Here is a 14333-nt window from a genome sequence, read left to right on the forward strand (position 1 = left end):
GTGGGGAGCAACAGCATCCACCAAGCCTGGGAAAGGGACAGCGGAGGCAGGACAGCCCACAGCACAAAATGCTCTGCACAGCTTGTGTGAGAGAAGAATTCCTGACTGTCAGCTCTCGCCAAAATAGCCAAGGCACTCTCGCCTCTGAGAACACCTCTATTCTGAAACTCGACTCCCAGTCTCCGGGAGTCTGCCTCCAGGTGCATCTGGCCTTGTTCGCAAGAGCCATAGCACAGGCTTGATGATAAGAATGAGCCTGGATCAGCCCCCATTTCCCCACTTAGCTTCAGGGTCAAATTACAAAAAAAAAAAAAATCAGGAGGCCCCATCTCTTGGCTGTACATGTTACTTCCTGCCTAGATGGAACAGGCAGGCGAGGAGTCCCCAAGCTGGTGATCACATCTAGTTAAGCATGTGCATGAAACAGAAGACCGCATTTGGTCTTCATCTGGCACAGAACAGAGGTGGTGCAGAAACAAGAGCACCTGCTAGAGGGACCTGAGCCCAGAGGTCTTATCCTGGTTCTGCTATAAACCAGCTGTATAACCCTGGAAAAGTCACTCCCCTCTCGTAGCCTCAGTGTCTTCAACTGAGGGATGCTGGAATGAAGAGTTCATTTCATTCTATGGGTCTCAGACACTGGGAGGAGGCAGGGGTCTTGCAGGCATTGCTAAGGCTTAGGAATCTTTGCATGTACCTTACACTGTAGGTGGGGAAAATAGCTCTCGTGCTCACATGTACTATTTTCCAAAAGAACATAGGATCTAAGATTATTAACACAATGAAAATTTATTTTAAAGCAGTCACTGAATTCACAGGAATTTTGGTCATTGTTTTCTTTTTTTAATGACACTTTATCTTTTTAATTTTTTTATTGTAGTAAAATATACATAAAATTTACCATGTTAACCATTTATATGTGCAGAGTCCAGTGGCATTAAGTACATTCACATTGTTGTGCAACCATCACCACCATCCATCTCCAGGATGTTTTCATCTTTCCAGATTGAAGCTCTGTACCCATTAAACACTCACTCCCCATTGTTCCCCCTTATCCCCAATCCTAGGAACCACTGGTCGTTATTTTCTTAATCAAAAGACACTAAAAAGGCAACAACAATTCTCATGTGGGGGTCTATGGAATAAACTGACGTTGAGAAAGAGTCTTAACTTCCTGAAAAAGTAAGGAACTCTTGACCTACATGTGCAAAACCCTTGCTGGAGCTGACATTTAGTGAGTCTATGTTTTCTAATGTCAGGAGGAATAAAATTAACCTGTTAATTTTTTCCCCTTAGGATGAAGATGATTTTACCTTGAATTTTTTTTCTTTTCCTATAGGATGGGAATGCAGAGGGAGAATCTACAGAGTTAGCAGAGCCATCAGAGCAGTGATTTCCTCTGCGGGGCTGGAGCTGGCACAGGGGCGCCTTGTGGGGAACAGGAAATGCTCTGTATCTTGACCTGCTGGTGGTGACATGGGTGTGGACAGATGTAAAAATTCACTAAGCTGTTTGATTAAGTTTTATGTACTTTGCTGCATGCCTATTATACCCAGAATAACATCATTTTAAAAAGGGAGTGAGCCATCAGTTCAAAAGGGTACAAAGAACATCACAGACAGATGTGTGGCCCACATCCTTCCCCAGCCAGGTTGTTAGGTAAGTGTATACCTTGCTTGTACAAGCAGGGCAGGATCTGTTCTATCCTGAAATAACACCAGGCAATGGACCATTTGTTTATTCATTTGTTAAAGAAAACTACGGGAGCACCTTCTTTGATCCAGGCCCTGTGCAAGGCCCTAGAGATACAGAGAAGGTCCCTGGAGCTGCCTTAGCCCTCTGTATCTCACTCGTCCACCTATAGCACGCATGGTCAAGTTCTTTTTAACTCACCTAGATAGCTCCTGCTGCAATCTAAGCTTATTTCCTCTTCTACTTCCTCAGCAGAGGTCACCTTAAAGACGCTTGGAGGATACACTGTGAAGCTTTGGCCAGATGATCATTAGTGGGGACTAATCCTCTTTGTCAGGCAAAACAATCTCTATTCCTTTATAAACCTGTCCATCTTCAAACCCTGTGATCAAAGCACCTTGCTTTAACACTAACAAGGCAGTACTGCAATTTATCTGTGTATGTTTCTCTAACCTGGAATTTCTTGAAGACAGGGAATTGCTATACTCATCTTTGTACTGATTATATTTAGTAAGCACCAAATATGTGTGTAGCATAGTGTCTGGCACATAGTAAGCACTCAAGATGTTAACTGAAGGAATAAGTAAGTTGAAAAGTAGACAGATAGATGGGAGAGCAATAAACCCAGAGTGGTTAAAAGACAGACTGAGGGTCACACAGTAATGGCTGGACTGTAAGTGACATTTGTCCCCAGATTCAGACCCATCCCTCTTCTCTTGGCAGGCAGCAGCCCACACCATAAAACTTCCTGTCTATCCCTTTGAAGAGGTGGGTTGATTTACATCTGCCATCAGACAGCAAAAATATGGGCCTTCAAACTTTTATTGCCTTTTCATTATTCCTGATGACGCACAGAAATATCATCCAAAACATTAGCAATTACTTTGAAGGTACATGTTCCAAGCATTTGGGAATGGGGTATGCTTTCTAATTCGATAAGTCAGGGTGTTTCTGCCAGGCAGGCCCAGGGGCATGAGCAAGACTAGAGCTGATTTAAAAGCAGAATTGATCTTTCAGGCCTCATTTTCATTTCTATCAGCACCCTATCAGACACCTTATTCCTGTGCCAGTTCCCTTCCATGTATAATTTATACATTTGATTTCAATAGATTAATTTCTGCCTCATTCACAGTGGGGTGGGGCAGAGCAGGGAGAGCTCCCTCTTTTCTTTTCCATGGGGAGTGACCGTATATATCTGCATATATTTCATTCTGTTTCTGCCTGGGGAATTTTTTTTTTAAAGACTAATTCCCATCTCACTCTCATATGCATTAAGTTTTGAGCAATAGGTTGAATGGACATGTATGGTGATGTTTGTTTATATAGGACGTGGGCTTGTCCCTGGCACATCAGAGAAGACACCAGTCTATCATCTCCAGATAGGCATGGCCATCTACTTTGGGGTAAAATAGAGATGTGGGAGAAGGATGAAGCTACCCTCACCTGGTGCTAGGGGGGTCAGTGCCCACTGACCTCTGACCCCAGTATAGTTCCCCATCCCCTAAGTTCCCAGAGCCCCCCCTCAAGTAGCTTAAATAGGTTTCCTGGAAGAAGATCAGAACACCAGAGAAACACTACATTCTCTTTCTTAAACCTAACAAATTCCCATAATGCCAGGCTATATTATTCTTCCCTTTCTCCATGTTTCTGCCCCATTGCCCTCTGGGAGAATCTGATCCAATTCTGGAATCCCAGAGTTTCAAGAACTACCTTGGCAATTATTGAACTCCCCGACCTCATACCCAAAGCCTTTTCTCAAGGGACCTGTGGTTCTCTGTGCACTAGCAACTTCACCCTTGGGAGTCAAGCCACAGGCCTTCCTTCTGGAAGCTCTTCCTGGTTGGGCAGTGTGGCAGATTGTATTTTCCAAGATGGTTGCCACAAGGTCTCCCATCCCCTGTGCTCTTACAATGTGACACTGATGCTTTTCCATTAACAGATATGGTCTACATTTCCTTCACTTGAAACTAGACAGACTTGTGACTGGCAGAAGTAGTATTTTTCCTCCACCAGGTTCTCTTGGAACTTTCAGTCTTGGACTAGATGCTATGTTGCGAGGAAGCCCAGACCACATGGAAAGGTGACATGTAGGTATCTGGGTGACAGCCCCTGCTGAGATCCTAGCCAAAGGCCAGCATCAAAGCCAGTCATGTGAGTAAAGAAGCCTTTGAAATAACTCTAACTCAGCTACCATCTGACTGCAACTGCCCAAGGGATCCTGAGCGAGAACCACCTAGCCAAGTCCAGTTAATCTACAGAACCATCAGAATTAACAATAAAATGATGGCTTCCCAGGCTGGCACTCACCAAGAAGAAGGCCATGTTGAGTTTGAGCGCGAAGATTGTGAAGCCCAATGGGGAGAAGCCAGATAAGTTCAAGTCCGGCATCTCCCAGGCTCTCCTTAAGCTGGAGATGAACTTGGACCTCAAGGCCCAGCTTTGAGAGCTGAATATAACAGCAGCCAAGGAAACTGAAGTTGGTGGTGGTGGTCGGAGAGCTATTATAATCTTTGTTCCTGTTCCTCCACTGAAATCTTTCCAGAAGATCCAAGTCCGGCTAGTACGCGAATTGGGGGAAAAGTTCAGTGGGAAGCACATTGTCTTTACTGCTCAGAGGAGAATTCTGCCTAAGCCAACTGGAAAAAGCCGTACAAAAAAATAAGCAGAAGCGTCCCAGGAGCCGCACTCTGACAACAGTGCACGATGAGATCCTGGAGGACCTGACTTTTCCAAGTCAGATTGTGGGCAAGAGAATCTGCTTGAAACTGGACGGCAGCCGGCTCCTAAAGGTCCACCTGGACAAAGCCCGGCAGAACGACGTGGAGCACAAGGTGGAAACATTTTCTGGTGTCTATAAGAAGCTCACAGCCAAGGATGTTAATTTTGAATTCCCAGAGTTTCAGTTGTAAACAAAAATGACCAAATAAAACATCATTCACAGTAAAAACAAACAAAACTATAAAACGATGGTTTTGTTTTAAGCCAGTACTTTGGGGGCGGATCCATTTTGCAGCAATCGATAACCAAAACAGGCATGGTTAGCAGGACAAGCGAAGACAGACGTGGGCCTCTGGCAGCTTTTCACCTCCCCAGCTTAAAAGACACCCCACATTTATACAAAATTACAAGCAAATGAGTGTTGACGGCCTCTGATCCTCTCTCTCCCTCGGCAGACATTTGGAAAGGAGAGGAAAGGTGGGGGAGAAAGAGAAACAATATTCATTGAATATTCATATACCAGGTAGGTGACTTCTTACCCATTATACAAGAACCTGATGTTGGAGAAGTTACGTGACTTGACTAAGGTCACGCTGCTAGTAAGTGTGCTGTTTGTGAAGTGAGGTCTGCATAAGTAGCCTGTGGCCTGGGACACATGTGGAGGAAATACATGCTCACTAAATATTAGTTGTATAAATGAAAAAATGAATGCATTCCTCTTGCCTTCTCTCTCTGGCCAGTTTCTTTTCCGGTGGCTCAGAGAGCAAGTTGAGCAGCCAATGGGACAACCCACCTGGTTTACTTTCTCCAGAAAGGGCAAGAGAAGGGAGGGAGTGGCTGTGGGTTGAACCTAGGACCCCACTGTGGCTGTCTCCTGGAGAGAGGCTGGCCTTCCTGCCAGGTGGGAGTCACCACCTTGTCCTCCCTCTCAGGTCAGGGCCTCACGGCCACCTCCTCTGGTCTCAGCTTTCTTGAAGGTGCAGCTCCCTGCGCCGGTTCCCAGCTGCCCCTTCAGAGCCCACCTCAGCCCCATCCTGACTGTGTGTGCAATCTCTGGTGTCAGTTCCTGGGGCAGAATCAGTGCCATGGTTATTGCAACCACAGAGACACACCTAGGCAGGGCCAGCGGACTTGTCTTTGCACCTTTGTCCTCTCCAGGCACAACTGGAATTGGAATTCTTTGCCACAGGCATTTGAGAAGGGCAGCAGGCTCTGCATCTACACTGCCTTTCTCTTGTTCTTTTTTAAAAATTCACTCTAGAGAATCATATATTTCCAGGAAAGAGTGGGGTGGGGGAAGCAAACATACAAAGGAAGCTACATTGACCAAGCACTTACCATATCCCAAGCACTGTATGATGTGCATCCATCATCTCATTGAATCCTCATAGTAACGCGATGAGGTACATATTTATTACCCCTATTTTACAAATGAGGAAACCGAGGCTCAGAGAGGTAAAATAACTTTCCCAAAGTCACACAGCTGCTGTAATTTGGAACTGGATTTCAAGCCCTGTCCAGCCTATACAGCTCTAAAGCCAGTGCCCTTTTCCTCCTTCCCAGGGATCAGAATCCTCTTGCCCCTGAGGCATAAGGGACCATCACAGGGCCAAGAGACAACCCCATCCTCACCACCCAAATATCATGAATGTTGCTGGGACAGCAAACCCTGGCAAAAGTCACAAGCAACTTACTCAGTAAAATCTATCTGAGCTGTCTCTGTGATTCTTTGCTTTTGTTTGCAAGACACTTATTCTTCATATATTTGTTTCTGGCCTGAACTGGGTCCCGAGCCAGCCGCCGACCTCAACCCTGCCTCCCTGAGCTCAGACCAAACCAGAGCAGGAGCTCAGACTCCTTCCCCATGTACCTCACCTAGCTCACCACTGAATTCCATTTCTGCTAAATCCCACAGCACAGTGGTTCGGCACTTAAGCTTCAGGAGCTATTCTGCCTGGGTTCAAATCCTGGTTCTTAATACTAATATGACCTCTAGTAATTTATTCAACCTGTCCTTGGCTCAGTTGCCCCATTTGCAAAATGGGACAGTAAAAAAAAAAACTTACCACAGAGGGTTGTAAGGACTTAGTGAGTCAGCATGTGGAAAGGCTCATAAAATAGTAAGTTGGCTATTGATGCCATTTCTGGTTTGATTTAAGCATGACCTGAATGCATATCCTTCTCACCAAGAAAGAACCTTACCCAGGGCCTGCAGCACAGGCAGTTCTGAAGACCATACGAAACAGCCCTGCCAGCACCCTCACCTCCCCTATCACCCCTCAGAGAGCCAGGCAGCAACGGGCCAGGAAGCCTTCCCACCTCAAGGAGGATGTTCTTTGAAACTGGCCAGGTGTGGCTTTAATAACTCACAAGCCAGCTTCACCCCGTTTTCCAGTCATGTGGTACAAACTGCTTCACCCCATTCAGGCCTCCTCTTGAACCTTCATTTCCTCAAATTGCCTGCGCCCAGCCTGGAGGCAGCACCGTCCGCAGAGAGCAGGAGAGGCAGCTGCTCATTATCTCACCTCCTCCCTTCCATTAGGATATAAATCACCTCCTGAGTTGGGACTCTACAGCCAGAGGGTGAATTGGTGACCTCATTGCTTGGTTCACTAGGTTCCAGGCATCCCAAAGTGCCTGTGACCTTTTCTTTCCCTTTGATGAGTTGATGCCAGGTTTCCAGTGGCAGAGATTCCCTCCCCCTGCCCGCAGCCCGCAGCTCCATTGCATGTCAAGGGATTCTAGACTCTAAGTGGCACAGGTTAGAGTTTACTGCACGTATTAGTGGTTTCCTCCCATCGGTACACTGACTGGGGATAGATAGCAAAGCCAAGTTGAAGCCAGGTTGGCCCAAGTTCCAGAAGCAGGAAACTAATTCTATGTTATACCTCTTCTTTCAACTCAGCCATCCTGAATGCACCCAGGTAACTCCATCCATTCACTTATTTACCCCGCTCCTGCCCACCTTCCTTCTGTGTACTGCGGAGGGCGCATTCATTCCCTGGTCCCTCTGTCAGCTGACATAGATTCGTTCCTGCCTCAGAGCTTTTTAAAAAGACGTTCACTGAGCTCCTGATTTGTAGCAGGTCATGCACTAAATGATTGACAGGTATTGTCTCACTTAGTCCTCACAAATACTCTGGGAGGTAGGTACTATCTATTATTAATCCCACTTTATAGATGTGGAAACTGAGGCTCAGAATGGTTAAGGAACTTGCCTGGATTGCACGTCTAATGAACAGCTGGAATGAGGCCTATCCAAATCTAGAACCCAGCTTGTCACTGCCACACCATATTGCTCCCTCTTACTCATCCCTGAGATGTTACCTCACCCTCCCTGCAGGTTCATCTTCACACTAGTCCTGCCCGCTCTATTGTTCAAGGCTAAGGTTACGTACCGCTGGCATCCCCCACTACTACAGGCAGGCACCTCTTAGCTATTTCTCCTACTTCACTACCTTAACTCACTTACGTGATTTTGAGCAAAGCTGCTTAAGTCTTGTTTTACTATCAAGAGCTCTGGGTTCCTAGAGAACTCTCTGTGACATATTCATTGACTGGTACTGCAAGAAATACCAACGCTAAAGGCTTGGAGTAGCCCCAACAATAGCTGGATTTAAAATCCACCATCCTGGTACCAGGATCCGAACACCCAGCCTGGTCACACAAACTCAGTTTGCAAGGAAAGCATAGGCAGTGTTTCCCAAAGTATGTCCTATGGAATCCTTACCTCAAGAGATGCTACACCCCAAAAGTGTTCTACAGTCAAACACGTTTGGGAAACATTATATACTCTAATCCCTGCCTGAAGGTTTACTACGCTGCTTAGCAAATTATGAGCTTGAGAAGTTTTTCAGTAAAGAGATCCATTGCCCTTTATTTAACTCAGCGTTTCTTTCATTTATATAATTCCAGAACCCTTTAATCCTTTTTAGGTTCTGTGGAATCAATGTTCAGTGGAACAAACTTTGGAAAATGCTGTTCTGGTGTCACCACCCTTGCCTGAATCAGACCAGGTTCACCTGCAGCTCACCAGCCTGCCAGCTATAACCACCCACTCCACAGGCAGTGGCAGCAAGGCCAGCAGCACATGGCCTTGGCCCATGGAGCACAGCTCACACTCCTGCTACTAGTGGGGCCCTCTGGCCCACCTCTGTGACCCCTGGACTCTGGAGCCAGCTGCCAACCCAGCCCACAGCTGACCTTCCTTGACTTGATCCCTTACCTTCAGGTACCTCCTGCTTCCCCAGCTCCCGGTGCCAGCCCTGTCAAAACAGCCCTGGCAACCTGCACACCTGCTCCCTGCCAGAGAGGACATGCTGGAGAGACAGCCTGGGTGACAAGCCCAACTGCAAAGGAAACGCTCCCTAAGGCAGCACTTGAGTAGAGCTGTGTGCTGGGGAATTGGCCTCTGTTGGAGCAGAGGCATCCCAGAGCTTGCAAGGCGAAGACACAAACAGCTCCCAAGCACAAAACGCCTTCACAAGCTTATGGCGTGTGAAAGAACCCACCTGTCTCTCCATCACCCCACCCACCAGGTAACACCCGCAGCAGCCAAAGCCACAGCAACCACTGCCTCCACCCCCAACAGCCAAAGTCATGTGCACGCTACCAGCCTTTGCCTGTCAGCTCCTAAGGACAGGGCTGGTGTAATGGTACATTCTGTTCGACTCGAAGCCCAGGACAAGAGATCAAGAAATAGTAACAACAGCGAGACCAAGGACAGGAAGGGGTGGGGATGTGGGGTACGTGAAATCAACATAGTCGTCCATGCTTCCCCATGAAATTTGTTTTTTCAAGCCAGACATCCTCTTTTTAAAGAACCTGGATTAATAATGTCCATGACTAAGGATCTCGTGTGCATACAAGCATCAAAAACAATGGCCAGCCCAAGGCTTTGTTGCATGGGTCCACAGGTGTGTTTGCTTTGCTGATGGGTATACAAGTGTATGTGTGAATGGGAGAAGGGAGTAGAAAACACAGGAGGAAGCCAAAAATAATAGGGTTCTGCTAGCACTGCCTAAAAAATGTATATATTTCCCAAGACTGATAATTAACCCCGGCATCAATAACTGCTTGCCTTTCTCGCCTCCAGCCCACTCCCACATAGGTTCCCCCCCATCCCGTCATGAAATTTATAGCCCCTCTTGGAATGCTACACTCTTCAGTAAGCATAGGACCAAAACAATAACTAGAGGGCAAAGTAATTAACCATTTCCCCAGGCTAAAGTTCCAGCCTCTTATTGCCTTGATAATTTACCCTGTAAAGTGGCAGGCACCTTGGCTCAGAGTCACTTTCCAAATCTATCTAAAAGTCCCTGAATTCTGCTGAGTCTGATTTTCACTCTCTGAACAGGACAAAAAACAAAAGGTCTTCAACCCCTCATTGTTCAGTGATGCTAAATATCACCCATGATACTTATTTAAAAGCCTGTAATTATAATACAAGTTGGTTTTCCTGCAAAGCTTCCATTTCCTGGTGCACTAGGAGACAGAATTAGTGTTTTACTGTTTTAGTGAGTCTTTGGAGCAGTGGACCAAAAATTATATCACTGAGTGTCATCTCTTCTCCCCCACGTCTTCCTATTTCCACGGAGATCTTAGCGTCCTCAGACCTAGCCTCATGGTCCTTGTGGAAAAGTTGTGGAGGTTCCGAGCTTTCAGGGAAAATACAAGATAATGGGAATGCCAAGACCAGAAAGAGCCAAAATTACATCACAATCTGTCCAGCTCTGAACCTATGATCTCATCATCAGCCCTGACCTCTCCTTGCCCCCAACTGCATTTCCTCCGGTTTTTTATTCAGTGAATCGTTCCACCATCCACCTCTGGCTGAAGTCACAAACATGGGGGTCGTCTGGGTCTTATCCAGTCCCTCACCACCACCCTCATGCCATATCCAACCAGTCCCCTAAGTTCTGTCAGGGCCATTCTTTCTGCTCCAGCCCCACCACTACCACCTTTGTTCAGACCACCTTCTCTCTTCTGGTTTAACAACAGGCTCCTAACTGGCCTTCACGTCAGTCTTTCTTCCTTCTGTCTGTGCTCCAGACTACAGCCAGAATGACCTTTCAAAAAAACAAAATAGGATCATGTCACTGCTCTGCTTAAAAAGCCCGCAGAAACCACCTGGGCTCATCAGGATAGAATTCTAACCCCACCCTTGGTACTTAACGCCCTTCATGTAGGCACCTCAGGCCACCGCTCTAGCTTCTGTTCTCAACCACTCCCTCTCTTACCAAATATTAAACTACTTGCCATCCCCAGAACACATCATGCCCTTTTGTGTCTCTAGCCTTTGCATATACTATTTCCACATTCGGAAACAATTTTCCATGTTTCTCCTAGCTAAGTCCTATCCATTCTCCAAGACTCAACGTATGCATACCTTCATCTGGAGAACTTTCTGGAAAGGTAAAAAGCCCATTTTCCCTTCCTACACTCCCCAAGTGCTTTTTTTTTAAAGTCTTATCCTTCTGATACGTGGCAGAAAGTGATGCAGACCCTTGGGCAACTCCTGACTCACAGCACCTGAGGGGCTACCTACCCAGCATCCATTCTCCCTTTCCTCTTTCTTTACAGGGTCCCAATTTGTTCTGATATCCGCTCTGCCACAAGTAGTTCCACACCTCAGGAAAAACTGACCGTACTCCTTGACCAGGGATGGACCTAATTGGTCCAAGGATTCAATTTTCCTCCACAATGATTGGCTCAAGGGTGTCATGTGACCTAGTTCTGGCCAATGAGATATGATGTTTCTTCAGAGAGACACCAGAGAAATGGGAGGAGATGGCCTCCCTTCTTCTTCCATATTAGGGATTCTTAAAATTTTATTCGTTTGTTAGTTTGTTTGTTTTTGTGCCAGGATCCCTATGGCAGTAGGTGAATTCTATGGACCACTTTTTTTTTTGTTTTAATTAGTTTCAGGTGTGTAAAGCAATGTAATAGTTAGACATTTACACCCCTCACAAAGTAATAACGCCCCCCCCAAGTCTACTACCCCTCTGACATCGCTCTCATATCGCTGGTAAAATACCATCGACTCTATTCCCTATGCTGTACTTTTTGTACTTTACATCCCGTAAATATATCTATATATAAATATATATATATACACATTATATATATATATATATATATATTTATATTTATATTTATATTTATATTATGCCCCAGCACAAATGGGGCATCCATATTGAGCCCCCATTCAAAGCAGGAAGCCCCTCTCCTGACTGAAAGCAATTTAAACCGCCCCTGCTGTGTTCACAGTGCAGAAGAATACTGATCCCAGAGATCACAGAAGCACTGAGCCTTGGGCCAGAGAGGCTGGAGAAGCACCTGTCCCAAAAGCACCGTTTTGCAAAGCATATCGGATAGAGGTGAAGCCTCGCACAGGGACCATTGATGAGAACTCTCGCTAACCACTGCACTTTGAGTGCACCTGGAAGAAGTAACTGGTTCAGAGTGAAAAAGCTTACCCACGGCATACGGCAAGAACAATGTGGGGCACACCAAGGAGCAGTCCTACTCAAACTATAGTCCTCACAAAAGAACATCAAACTTGAGAAATACAGAGAAAAAAATGATGGTTGCTAGAAGAGAGGGGATGGGGATGAGGGAGGAGGTGAGGGGATTAGAAAGCACAAATTGGTAACTACAACATTGCCAAGGGGATACGAAAGACATTTTGGGGAATACAATCAATAATGTTGTAAAGATTTTGTAGAGTGTCAGATGGGCACTTGTCTTATTAGGAAGATCACCTCATGGACGGTGTAGATGCCTGACCACTGCGCTGTACACCTGAAGCTGAAGCTAAATAATATTGCATGTCAACTATAATTTAATACATACATATAGTCATGGGATATGGGGTACAGCATAGGGACTAAAGTCAATGGAATTGTAATAGTTATATACAATGTCAGAGGGGTAATAGATTGGGGGAGGGAAGTTATCATTTTGTGAGGGATGAAATGTCTAACTATTACATTGTTTTGTACACCTGAAACTTAAAAGAAAGAAAGAAAGAAAGAAAGAAAGAAAGAAAGAAAGAAAGAAAGAAAGAAAGAAAGAAAATCAAACTGGAAGGTGCATCAGAAACACCTTGGACATGTATCCATAACATCAGAAACAGATTGCAGAGCCCTGTCCCCAGAAGTTCTGATTCAGTAGGTTGGCAATGTGCCCTAAAATTTGCATTTCCAAATCATTTGGGGTTACGCTGAGGCTGCTGGTCCAGGGACTACGTTTGGGAAGCACTGGCTCACAGGATCCACAGTGCTTCAGAATTAATCCCTCAGCCACATGGCTGATGATATCATGTAGGAAAGCGGAACAGGCCTTAAAAGTTCATCATGGATTAGTATGCTGAGCAATGGATCTAGTTCTCTTTACCAAATATGGTTTGAGCTGGGAGTGTGGTTTGCTACTATCCTTGGTAGTAGGGTGCTGGAGCTCACAAGAGCCAATTGTTAATTTTTTAGGAATTTTGCAAGCTAGTTATTAAATACAGTCATTATTAAAAATTAAATTATACATACTTATAGTGAAATAAATTGCATTAAAAACAAAGGTAATAAATCCTCAAAACTCATCACTTTCTAATTATTTTACTGTATTTTATCATCACCTCTGCCTTTGAGGTTATGTTGATTGTGTCTATAAGGTGAAATACTATATGTAATACTGTATTACTCTGCCTCTTCCCAACTCCACATTGAGTGACTTAATGTTGGTAGAATGAAATCAGCCACAGACGGAGTATTAACATCATGGAAATTGTTGAATGTATAGCGTTAAGAAAACATGGAGAAGATGTTAATTATGCAAATCCCCTTAAAACACATGTTGCATCTGTAAGTGTAACATTGTGACTAGCACAAAAAAAGTAAGGAAATATTCTTCCAGTATTCAAAAACTATTCCCTGATTCAGCAAAGAAGTCACTGTCATTGATGAAAAAATGACGCTCCGATACACATCTTTGTTGTTTCTGTCTTACTGCTTAACGCAAATGAAAATCTCAACTGACATTCACATTGGAATTATACTCATCCATTTAGTGACATGAATGCCTTCTCTGCTGAATCAGATAATAATCAAGCATTTATTTATTTGTCAAATCATGATTGAATTGCAACCATAGTTTGGCTACAGACACAGAGTTCAACAAAGGTCAATAAAAGCACTGTAAGAATCAATTGGCTACATGGAATTTACAATAAAGCATTGTGTATTTTGTTATTTGTAAATTGTATGCTACATACCCTTTCTATCTATAAAATTTTGTAATAAACATATATAAATTATATTAAATTTATAATAAACACATTTTTTTTCTGAAGAACCAGTTTTTAAACATTTACCAGCACCATCTTTTAATCACCTTCAAATTCTGAATGGGGTGGGCCCTCGCTGATTATGAGGGTTATGATTCTGTTGCTCAGAATGAGCAAAACTGGGTGAGCAGCTCCCTTGCAAAATCTGTCTTGCGGGATTATTTCCTTTGAATGCGCAGCCTGTAACAATAGTCTTTCACACTTGTTGAAATTGTTCTTGAACAAGGATACTGGCTCTTTCCTTCTTCCATGTGTAGCTTGGTACACTTCCCTCTAGGCAGGGAGATGCCCTGAAAGTAACAAAACTTGCAGAACCAGGGCCACACCCAGCCTCCTAGTAGCTCAAAGCCTGGCTTTCTTTTCCTACAAGTTTACCATAACACAAAAAGCGGACAGCTCTGTGGAGAGTCTCTCCATGAGAACAGGACCAGGGAAGGGACCTCCCTTTCTCAACAGAAATCCAGGGCAGAGGAGCAGCATATTAAAGGGCAGTCCAGAAGCAGACTGTGACACAGATAGAGGGCACTCTGGGCAGTGATGACTGTGGGCGACATGAAGCCTTAAGCTGGAGGAGAAGAAGGTC

General features: G+C 44.9%; 1 pseudogene; it reads left to right on the forward strand.

The window, feature by feature from the left end:
• The first annotated feature begins 3944 nt into the window (after positions 1 to 3944).
• On the forward strand, positions 3945 to 9078 carry LOC109385088 (40S ribosomal protein S7 pseudogene; annotated as a pseudogene).
• The last annotated feature ends 5255 nt before the right edge of the window (positions 9079 to 14333 follow it).

This window comes from Hipposideros armiger, unplaced genomic scaffold (genome assembly GCF_001890085.2).
Source record: "Hipposideros armiger isolate ML-2016 unplaced genomic scaffold, ASM189008v1 scaffold_108, whole genome shotgun sequence".
In the NCBI taxonomy this organism is placed as follows: domain Eukaryota; kingdom Metazoa; phylum Chordata; class Mammalia; order Chiroptera; family Hipposideridae; genus Hipposideros; species Hipposideros armiger.